Here is a 12,104-nt window from a genome sequence, read left to right on the forward strand (position 1 = left end):
GAAAGGTGCCCACATGACACCTGGCTGAGAAAAGCAGCTGGGTTTCTAGGGAGAGATGGCTGGAAATGCACGCACCTTCTTAAAGAGCCAAAGCACAAAGTTTCATGTGCAGCCACTCACCTTGGTCTCCAGCAGAGGGAGGGCAGAGTGGACTGGAGCTATGTGAGGAGAATCTATGGTTGTGGGCTCTGGAGACAGAGCTCAGGGGGCATACTTCTGGATTGCTGTGCAGACTCATTCTCGAATACTGCAGAGGGCATCTATCTCAAGCAGACATTTATCTTCTAAGAAGCTTTTGCCTGAGGGGGAAGCAATTGCCCCACCCTGCTGGAAAACCACTTGCCCTACCCTGCAGAGTTTCTGCAGCCGAGGCTCATTAAGAAAATCAGATTAATCAGCCTGCAGGCAGAGGCAAACCTCAGAGTGCTTTGAGTCTTTGCCTGATCTGCTTTTGGACCAGGGCCTTAGAAAAGCAGACTTTGGTGTACATCTTGGTCCTGTCCAAATGCACCCAGCCCCAACAGAGGGGACCTCAAGTGATGGGTTGTTGATAACTCCAAACAAGCTACTCAAGGAAAGTCACAAACAGCATATGACATTGGCCTGCACCAGAGACCTTCCAAAAAGACTTAGAGTCTTAGCAAATCTACCTAATACACAGAAATAAATCCAAACAGGCAGCCAAAATAGGGAGACAAAAAAACAGCCCCAAATGAAAGAACAAGAGAAGTCTCCAGAAAAAGAACTAAATGAAATGGAAATAAGCAATCTATCAGATATAGAGTTCAGAATACTGATTGTAAGGGCGCTCAACAGCATGAAAAAAGATATGGAAACTAAATTACCAGTCAGAAATGAAGAATGACATAGCAGAAATAAAGAATGTATTAGAAGGAATAAACAGCAGATTAGAGGAAGCCGAGGATCAAATCAACAAATTAGAAGACAGGTAGAAAGAAATCACTCAATCAGATATCCAAAAAGAAAAAACAACTAAAAAAACAGGAGGACAGTCTAAGGGAGCTGTGAGACAACATGAAATGTAACAATATTCTCATCATAGGAGTGCCAGAGGAGTTTGAAAGTAAGCAAGGGTTAGAGAACCTGTTTGAAGAAATAATGGCAGAAAACTTCCCTAACCTGGTGAAGGAAAAAGTCACACAAGTTCAGGAGGCACAGAGAGTCCCAAGCAAGAAGAATCCAAAGAGGTCCACACCCAGACACATCATAATTAAAATGCCAAATATTCAAGACAAGAAAAGAATCCTAAAGGCAGCAAGAGAAAAGCAAGCTGTTACCTACAAAGGAGTTCCCATTAGGCTGTCAGCTGACTTCTTATCAGAAACTCTACAGGACAGAAGGGAATGGCATGAAGTAGTCAAGGTAATGAAAACAAGGATCTGAAACCAAGACGACTCTATCCAGCAAGGCTATCATTCCAAATAGATGGTGAAGTAAAGTGCTTTCCACATTAAAAAAGGCTAAAGGAGTTTATCACCACCAAACCAGCATTGCAGGAAATGTTAAAGGGACAGCGGTAATAATAAGAAGAAATACAGGTAGAAACATAGGCACAAAGAATTACAATGGCAATAAATAAGGACCTATCAAGAATAACCTTAAGAACTTTAAGGGAGAGATCAACAGCAATACAATCATAGTCGTGGACTTTAACACCTCACTGACTTCACTGGATAGATCTCCCAGACAAAAAGTCAACCCAGAAACAGTGACTCTAAATGGCACACTAGATCAGATGGATTTCATTGATATTTACAGAACATTTCACCCCACAGCTGCAGAATATACATTCCTCTCAAGGGCACATGGGTCATTCTCAAAGACAGACCATGTTAGGACACAAATCCAGTTTCTACAAGTTCAAGAAGATTGAAATCATATCAAGTATCTCAGATCACAAGAGCATGAAATTAGAAATCAACTACAGTAAAAACACTCAAAAACATTCAAACACATGGAGGCTAAATAGCATGTTCTTAAACAATGAATGGGTTACCAATAAGATCAAGACAGGAATAAAAAACTTCCTGGAAACTAATCAAAACAAAGACACAACAACCCAAAATCTATGGGACACAGCAAAAACAGTCCTAACAGGGAAGTTCATAGCACTAACAGGCCTACCTCAAAAAGCAAGAAAAATTTTTAGTCAACTATCTAACCCTACAACTTAAATCATTAGAAAGCTCCCCAGTGAAGCTGCCCAGACCAGGTCTTTTGTTTGCTGGGAGTTTTTTTTATTGCTGCTTCAATTTCATCAGTTGTTATTAGCCTATTCAGGTTTCCTGATTCTTCCTGACTCAGTTTTACATGATCTCACTCATATGTGGAATCTAATAAACAAAATAGACTGAGGAACAAAATAGGTCCAGAGACATAGAAGCATGGAACAGACTGATGAATCTTAGTGGGAAGGTGGAAGTAGGGGAGTGGGAGGTAGGGGAGAGATTAATCAAAGAACTTATATGTATATATGCACAACCCATGGACACAGACAATAGTGTGGTGAAGTCCTGGTGAGGGGGCAGATGTTAGCTGGAGGGGATCAATGGTTTGCTAAACATTTGCTCTATATAAAAGATTTATGATCTGCTTTTGTTCCTCCATGTCCCCTAGTTTTCAGCCACATTTCTACATAACCATTCTCTTCTCCCCATACAGATCCAAAGTTCCCTTTCCCCAGAATTCTTCTCAGGGCTCAGTAAGTATATCAAATTTCTGTTTCACTATGGTGGAACTATCTCATACAATCTGTAACTCCCAGTCTCATATACAATGATATTTTAATTGTGTGTCTTATTTGCAAGATATCTGATCATGTAGTATTAACCAAGTTCCTATATTTACTTTGGAGCAATATTTCTTTCCTGGGGCTCATTTGGCTGGTTTCACATTCTGGTGTAATAATATATCATACACAAACTTAGGGAGAAATTAGAAAAACAGTCTATTCATAAGAATGATTTAAGAAATCTACTGGGTTAGAAGACTTTCTCCCAGAGTTGAGATCATTTTATTTATTTTTTTTAAAGATTAATCTATAAATTATATCCTAGGGGAAAACTTCAAACTGTGTATAGTGAGCACCAAATCTCTATGTACTCTTTATTTGCTTAGCAGGGTATCTCAATGCTTTGTGAGAACCATCATGTTTCTCTAGATGAGAAGTTCCTACTCTCAATGGCTGGGCCCTGCTCTGGGTTGGGGCAGTAGGTACTCTCCCTGCTGTAGTTCCATGGACCTAACTTGGACAGAGTATTCCTGATTTTATTTCATGTGTGCCATTCCTCTTTGCTGTCAAATACTCAAGAGAATAACGGTTCCCAGTCTATATGGAAACATTCTTTTGAAAAATCTTGACTAGGAAACTGATACATATCTCTGAGTTTGCAAAAACAGAATCCCCATTCCTGAAACTGGTTCTTATAAAGAAACTTTTGTACAGGTACCCACTGATTTGTTTACACTGGATTTATGTTGGGTTGCCTAAAAATGACTGCCTGGAGCTGTTGGCCACAAAAATTTCCTCTCTATCTCCTTCTCTTTCCCCTTGTAATTGATGCTAAGGCCTCTTCTGGACCCTTATTCCTTCTCTTCTTACTCTGCCCCAGTGTTTGGTTAGAGCAAAACCATCCATGGCAGAATACATGGTGCCCTAGGAAAAGGGAGTGTAATGCTTCTTGTGGGTTATTGACCCCTCCGGCTCCACATCCTTATTCTTATGTCCCATTGTTCCAGTTACCATTGCTGCATAACAAATTACTCCAAAACCTAACAGCTTAGAACAATCATTTCTTTATGTTCACAAATTGTGTAAGTCAGGAATTTGGTCAGAATACAATGAAAATTGCTTGTCTGCTCAACAATATCTAGGACCTCAACTGGAAAAACTCTACAGGTAGGTGTGACTCAACATATGGGAATGGAATCTTCTGGAGCCACCTTCACTCACATGTCTGGTGGTTAATGCTGTCATTTGTAACCTCAACCAGAACACTTCTATGTGCCTGGGCTTCCTTGCAGAGTGGCTAGCTCAGAGCTCCCATAGTGAGTGTCCTGGTCAACAAAGCAAAAGCTGCATTGCTTTTTTCAGTCTAGCTGTGAAAGCCATGCACCATTCTATTGGCTATAAGCAAGTCACAAGCCCACCCAGACTTAAGGAGAGAAGACATAGACCCCACCTGTCAATGGGAGCAGTGTCAAGAAATTTGCAGTCTTTTTTAAACAACCTCATCCCTTAAAGGTAATATTCTTAGTGAAAACACTAGAGGTCCATCTAGAATCCAGCTAGAAGTCCTCTCCATACCCACACACACCTCATAATGGTCTTCACCTCACCCCAGGACACTCACTTCATGTCTTATTTTTCTGTAAAATACACCTGAAGTTCTCTCCTTTGTACAAAGTAAAAAACAAAACAAACAAACAAAACAAACTGTGACTTAAAAAAATGGAACCTGTAGGAAAGACTAAACAAAGAACCTAAAGGAAGCCTCTCTCGCACCCAACTCTTACACACACACACATGCACACAAAAGCCTTCCTTCACTTCTGTTGGAAATTTCCAGTGAGCAATAAATTTTCTTCAGGATGGAAGTGTAGCAAGTAGTACCAAAAGTATGTTCTGTTTTCACAGTGGGATGAGAGAGAGAGAAACACTAATGCAAAGTGACAAGAAGAATCAATCGATAAATGAACAGGAAGTCAGCCTACAGTCCCTCAGGCAGAGGAGGTGATGGGGAACCAGACTGCACCTAGAAGGGACCCAAACATCATGGTAACAAGGAACTCCCACATTGACCCACTTTAAAAATCCCCACCAAATAGAAAGGACCCAGCAGATGCAGGATTCCAAAAGATCAGCATTCAGATATGCAATTTATGAACAATAACAATACACAGGTCTGCCGTCTCCCACTTTGTAAATGAAGAAAATGAATCAACCTTTAGCCACAGCTATGTTGCTTAAAAAGGCCAGAGCTGGGTTCCAAATTTAGTCTGCTCAGGCTGGATCTCTTTATGTATTTCTTTCCGCTGACAGACTTAGAACTCCTCAGTAGAAATATAGAACCTATATCATTCATTTCAAAACTTAGCACTGTGCCTGGCACAGGGTGGATGCTCAGCAAATATTTTGAAATAATTGACGAACAAACAAATGTTGTTCAGTCCCAATATATTAAACTCTGGCTTAGAGAGCAGCAGGATTGAAATGCAGATTTCAGTACAGTCTTGCTGTCTCTACAAAACAAAGTAGATGAATGGGCATCTCTTTTATCACTGAAAACATTCATGGGCTACGTTTAGATGACAATGAAACATTGCATTTCCTTATTCCCCAGAGAGATTAGAAGTTCATCTTTTTGGTCTGGGAGAGCTTTATCAAATGTAACTCTGAGGCTCACAAGGACATTAAGAACCTCTTCCGAAATGCATTTATTTGTTCCTTTATTCACGAAACAGAGATTTATTGAATTTCTTCTAAGTGCTAAGTAGAGTGACATAAACTGGGATTACAATGGGAAAAACAAAGGCAAAGAAATACTTGAAGGGTTTATTTCCTAACTATCTACATTAACTTATCCCATCTCTAGCATTAAAAGTCTTAATATTCCAGATCTTAAAACATGCAGTAATCAAAATACAAAATTTTATTTCTGTAACTTACAAATTGGGTCATCCTCAAGTTAAATAAGACATTTTTCTTCACTCTATTGTCTCAGACGCCATGTAAGAGCTGCTCTTTTGTGCTGTTAATCTGAAATTAAGGAAAACATAAACAAAATTCCCAAATACATATTCATATTCACTTCATTTTAGAGGTGTTATTGATGCCAACGGTTTAGTTTCATTTCACCTGGTTGCAATTTAAAGCCCACCAAGAGATGGATGGCATGGTTTGGAAAATATAATAAACAATGTACTATTATGCACTGTATATTTTCCTCCAGTTCTAAAATGACACAATCGACTGAAAGCTTTTTCAATCTACAGTGAGAGTTAAAGTAAATGGGAATTTTTCTATTTTAAAAGATTTCCCATCATATGCAGATTTTCTTACAAAGGCCGCCTAAGAGTCACTCTGTAAGAAGCAACCTCTCCTCTTCCTCTCTGCCATCCGCTTGGCAGCCACAAAGCAGCAACTGTGAGTGAGCGCATCTCTATCCTCGTTGGCCAGGCTGGTGTCCAGATCGGCAATGCCTGCTGGGAGCTCTACTGCCTGGAACATGACACCCAGCCCAATGGGCAGGTGCCAAGTGACAAGACCATTATTGGGGGAAATGACTCCTTCAACACTTTCTTCAGTGAGACATGTGCTGGCAGTCATGTGCCCAGAGCAGTGTTTTGTAGACCTGGAACCCACAGTCATTGATGAAGTCCGCATTGGTACCTACTGCCAGCTCTTCCACCCTGAGCAGCTCATCACAGGCAAGGAAGATGCTGCCAATAACTATACCTGTGGACACTACACCATTGGCAATGAGATCATTGATCTCATCTTGGACCGAATTCAGAAACTAAACCACCAGTGCACAGACCTTCAGGGCTTCTTAGTTTTCCACAGCTTTGGTGGGGGAACTGGTTCTGGGTTCACCTCCCTGCTGAGGAAACATCTCTCTGATGATTATGGCAGGAAGTCCAAGCTGGAGTTCTCCATTTACCCAGCCCCCCAGGTTTCCACAGCTGTAGTTGAGCCCTACATCTCCATCCTCACCACCCACACTACCCTGGAGCACTCTGATTGTGCCGTGATGGTTAGTAATGTGGCCATCTATGACATCTGTCATAGAAACCTCGATATTGAGCACCCAACCTATAGTAACCTGAATAGATTGATAGGTCAAATTGTGTCCTCCATCACTGCTTCCCTCAGGTTTGATGGAGCCCTGAATGTTGATCTGACTGAATTCCAGATCAACCTGGTGCCCTATCCCCACATCCACTTCCCTCTGGCCACATGTGCCCCTGCCATCTCTGCTGAGAAAGCCCACCATGAATAGCTTTCTCTAGCAGAGATCCCCAATGCGTGCTTTGAGCCAGCCAACCAGATGGTGAAATGTGACCCTCACTCTGGTAAATATATGGCTTGCTGCATGTTGTACTGTGGTAATGTGGTCCCCAAAGATGGCAACACTGCCATTGCCACCATCAACACCAAGCGTACCATCCAGTATGTGGACTGATGTCCCACTGGCTTCAAAGTTAGCATTAACTACCAGCCTCCAACTGTGCTACCTGGTGGAGACCTGGCCAAGGTACAGTGAGCTGTGTGCATGCTGAGCAACACCACAGGTATTGCTGAGGCCTGGGCTCACCAGGACCACAAGTTTCACCTGATGTATGCCAAGCGTGCCTTTGTTCACTAGTACTTGGGTGAGGGCATGGAGAAAGGAAAGTTTTCTGAGGCCTGTGAGGACATGGCTGCCCTTGAGAAGGATTGTGAGGAGGTTGGTGTGGATTTTGTTGAAGGAGAGGGTGAGGAAGGAGAGGAATACTAAAGTTGAAATGTCACAACGGTGCTGCTTTTACAGGGAAACTTATTCTGTTTTAAACATTGAAAAGTTGTGGTCTGATCAGTTAATTTGTGAATTTGAGTAGCAGTGTCTACTCTAATGTACAATTACTGGCCTATGCTTTAAAACACAACACTGTTACAGACCCAACCTGTCCATTTCCCTAAGGAGTTTGAATAAATTATTCCCTGTCTTAAATGGAAAAAAAAAATTCCCATTGTTGTTTCTTTAATGCACATAAAGTGCGAGTTAGAATTTCTTCTTTTTTAGATTTCTTTAATCATATAGTCATCATAGTATAAATACATTAATAACAATGATTATTTTAATATCAATATATAATGTTGAGTGAATGAAAATCCTTTCTCATATATGCAGGAATATGACAGTCATATTTTGATCTCATATGCATTTATAAGTGGTATGAGCACATGGGAAAACACCTAATGCATCGGTGTGTCCATACAGCTTTGTCATAGCTCATGTAAATATACATATAAACATAGTAACATATGTATATAAAGAGAAAGATTTTTACCTAAAACCACTTTAAGAACATTACTATATATACTGCGATGTTTGGTAAAGGACACTCTCCATTAATTCATACATATTTGGAGTTGAATAAAATTCTAAAGATTGCCTAATGAATGATCCCTGTTTATAGGTGAGACAGCTGAGGTCCATAGAAATTAAGCAGTTTCCACCCAGTTTCCTCTTAACTGCGGTTCTTCCCACCACTCCACAATGTCTCTGTACAACTGTATGTTTTCATTAAATGCAGATAAAAGATAAAATGCATATTGACTTTAATCACAGGCATACAGTGAATGGTGTTATTCTAGCACTGAGTAATTGGTTTCATCCTATATCATTTCAAATTTCCCTAAACATAAAAAGTCAATGTTAAGATTAAAACGATCAGGTATGAAACTTGCTTCTATTGTTGAGAGAGTGCAGTGTGCTCCATTTTGAGAATTCCCAGAGGTTGTTAAGGGCTCTTCAGGCAGATGGGGCTTACAACCCACAGTCTGTATTTCCTTTCCTGAGCTGCAGCAAGAACTTGCCACCCCATCAGCCAAGTATCAGGGAACCAGGCCCAAGAGATGAGCCTCATTGATTCAGTATCAGTCTGGAAAGCACGAGTGTGAAAAGAAAGCCAAATTCACTTAGTTTCCTTTACAGACATGTCAGCTCCACTCAGAAACCAACTGTCTTCCTTGCCAGAGAAAGAGAAAAAACTGCTTTGTCTCATTCACTTCATCACATAAAAATACTTGATGAGCTTGACAGCTGCTGCTTGCTAATTATGGGGCAAACTTCTCAGCATGAAGTTTGTTGCATCAACAGGTCCTGGAACAATCCAATAATTGTTTTGGGAAAGCTTGGGCACTTGGAGTTGAGCATTTTCACGTCAATTATCCCCACTGGTTGTCACGACTTGGAGCTGCTCTGGTGGAATGAGGGAACAAAGCAACGAGACCTGTGCACAGCAGATTGGCTCTGAAGGACATTCTGGTTGTATCCCTGCTTCTGCTGTTGAAATATGAAGGGGGGTCAGTGTCTCACCATCCCTGCTCCATATCTTCCATTTTGGAGAGTTTATTATTTATATAGAAAAGGTTTGTTCCCCATAGAAATGTTATCTATTTTCAACCCGCTATATGTCTTTGGAGATTTGTTATTTTTGAAACAATAACAAAGAGATTGCAAAAACAAATTAACTTTCATCTTGAATTTTTTTTTAAGGTAGAGAGAGGTAAAAGGGAAGAAAAGAAAAGAAAAAATGCATTTTCTTGGTGGATGTGGAGTCTTGTTGTTTGAAAGGGAAAAAATAGCAGGGACTGAGAAAAGAAAAGGAGAGTGGAGAGTGCCATCAGTCTACCAAAATCCATTTCCAATCCTTCCTGAGCACAAATCCAGTCACCCTTGTAGTTAGGTGACATTGCCCAGTCCAGTGGAGCAGAGCAAGGAGTTACACCTCTGGTCCCAGGCCTTCAGGGAGGGGGCATGCCTCCTCCATACTTTTCTCCCCTTCTCACAAGTTGAAATTGCCTATAATCAGGTTCCAAGGAACAAGGGCATCCAGGAGGACAGGGCAAAGACTTGGAAGGTCCTTAAATAGCTGTGGAACAGACCCAACCTCATCTGGAACATTCACCTGAAAGAAATGAACTTCTTCGTCCTTGAAGCCAGTGCATTGTTGGATCTCTTTGAACAGCAACTTCAGCCTCCAAAACTTTTCCTCAGGAAAGCATCTTGCTCTTAGCAACAATGAAGTTTCCAGCACTTCTGGGGGAAGTGTTTGCTGCTCTCATCTCACAGCTCCAGCCAAGAGTTCTCAGGCTGTGGTCTGAAGTGACTTCCCTTCCAAGGGAGAGAAATCCAATCCATGGTCCAATGAGTCTCTGTCTCCTACCAAGAAACCAGCAAAAAATTGTGAATGCAGTAATCAAGTAAAACATGTAGAAACTGCTGCAATGCCTATAGCTTTTAGACTCACATAGAAGAAAACAATCATTTTTATAAGTTAGATCATGCCCGGCCGGGCGTGGCTCAGCGGTTGAGCGTCGACCTAGGATCCAGGCGATCAGGGTTCGATTCCCAGTCAGGGCACATGCCCGGGTTGTGGGCTCGATCAATGACTCTCTCAGCATTGATGTTTCTGTCTCTCTCTCTCCCTTTCCTTTCCTCTCTCTGAAATCAATAAAGATATATTTAAAAAATAAAAATAAAAAAATAAGTTAGATCATGGATACACTGAAGAAAATTCTGTTTGATTATTTATAGAACGAGTTGTACCATGCTGCCCAGAAACAGGCAATGAGTTTAACAACCATTGCCTAAGACGATTTTTATCTTTGATTGTAAAAGTGATAAAGATTAAAGAAAGTGATATGTTTGGGTTGTGAGTAGATTAACATAAAGGAATAATATATGTTAATATATAACTTATTAATTGACATATAAGTTGCAATAGAACTTTATGCAGTGATGGAAATATTCTCTCTGCACTGACCTATATGGTAACCACTAGCCACTGGGGGCTGATAAGTCTTTGAAATGTGGCTGGTGCAAATGAGGGCCTGGATTTTTAAATTAAATTTAATTAAATAAATTTACATTTGAATAGCCACATGTGGCTACGGTATTAGAGGTCACAATTTTGGGCAAAATGTTGGCACAGTTTTTCTGCAAAGAGCCAGATAATAACTATTTCAGGCATTATGAGCCCTGTGGTCTCTCTCACAACTACTCACTCCTAAGTGTGACAGCCCAGTGTGACAGCAGCCATAGGCAATACAGAAACTAATGGGCATGGCTGTGTTCCAATAAAACTTGATTTACAAAAACAGGGGCTGCTTCAGACTCATTGACAAATTTGTAAATTCTTCCCATGATGTTTTTTTCCTACCAAGGCTGAGAAATAAATTCATATTAAAGGGTTAATGACACTCTATTTCAATATCTGAATTTTTTTTAAATGTTTACATGTATTTTTATTTATTATTTATTTATTTACTTACTTACTTAGGATTTTTTCCCCCTTTTGGTAAGAACCCTGGAAAAGAGGTACTTAACCTAGAAAACATCTCAAATTTCAGCATTCAGACCCTATGGGACTTGGAAGGAGAAACTTGGGAGCAAGATAGCTTTCTTTCCTTGTGCCCCAAAAACCACATCCTAGAACTCAACAGCCCCTTTCTCTGCCTTCTTGCCACAGCCCTGCTCTCAGCTCTAGGCACTGTTGTGACATTCAGAGGGTGTCTGTTCCCATCAGACCTTTATCCCTACACAGCTCAAAAGTGGATTAAAAAGACCCTGGCCAGTTTATCTGACAGAACCAAAACTGTCCTTTCAGAGCTTGTTTCTCTTGTCACCTGTATTTGGTGCCAAGATGTGGGATTTAAACAGTAGACAAATCAAAGCCTTTTAGCACATGGTAAAGGCAAGTCAATATACTCAATTTCCCAGGGTCTCAGAGAAGCCATGTTTCATTGTTAAATTTTACCTCAAAAGCCATAACTGGTGAACACAGGATACATTGTATCCTGCACATTAAGGCTCAGTAGAAAAGAGAAATTGAAAAAGAAGGTTTCGGGCCGAAAAGCCACAGAAAATAGATTCAGTAATGAAGAATCCGGAACAGTCTCAAAAGGAAATGCTTTGCACAGACTTGGTTTAATATTAATTAAAGAAACATTTCATTTAAGCCCACATTTGCACCTTGACACACTGCTGTGCGTTTCAGGGAAGGCTTTTCCTCTGCTCAGGAGTGGTGGCGATAATTGTAGCCTGGAGAATAAACACTGAGCATTAGGAAAGGACACAGAGGATGCATATCATCCTCAAAGTCACGGCATTAACAGTTTCCACTGTGGTCATTTTGGAGGCAAAGGGTCTTTCAATGCAGTTATAGTACTGTCAATATTGAATAGAAAATGCTCACATGCATATGACACCAAGTATAGAGTAAAACACAAAGTTATAGGAAGCAAATATATGTATTTTTTTCTTTTTTTCTAAGATATTGCCTCTTAAGTTTAGCATTAGGAGTTGTCAGCAAAG

General features: G+C 40.5%; 1 pseudogene across 1 annotated transcript in view; it reads left to right on the forward strand.

Moving 5' to 3' along the window:
• Positions 1 to 7,520, forward strand: part of LOC308547256 (tubulin alpha-1A chain pseudogene) — a 137,253-nt pseudogene extending 129,733 nt beyond the window's left edge. Inside the window, exon 3 of the transcript in view lies at positions 6,114 to 7,520. The product of the transcript in view is annotated as a tubulin alpha-1A chain pseudogene (transcript). The remainder of the gene's footprint in view (positions 1 to 6,113) is intronic.
• The last annotated feature ends 4,584 nt before the right edge of the window (positions 7,521 to 12,104 follow it).

The sequence above is a fragment of the Miniopterus schreibersii genome (assembly GCF_964146895.1).
Source record: "Miniopterus schreibersii genome assembly, chromosome: 1".
NCBI classification, from domain to species: domain Eukaryota; kingdom Metazoa; phylum Chordata; class Mammalia; order Chiroptera; family Miniopteridae; genus Miniopterus; species Miniopterus schreibersii.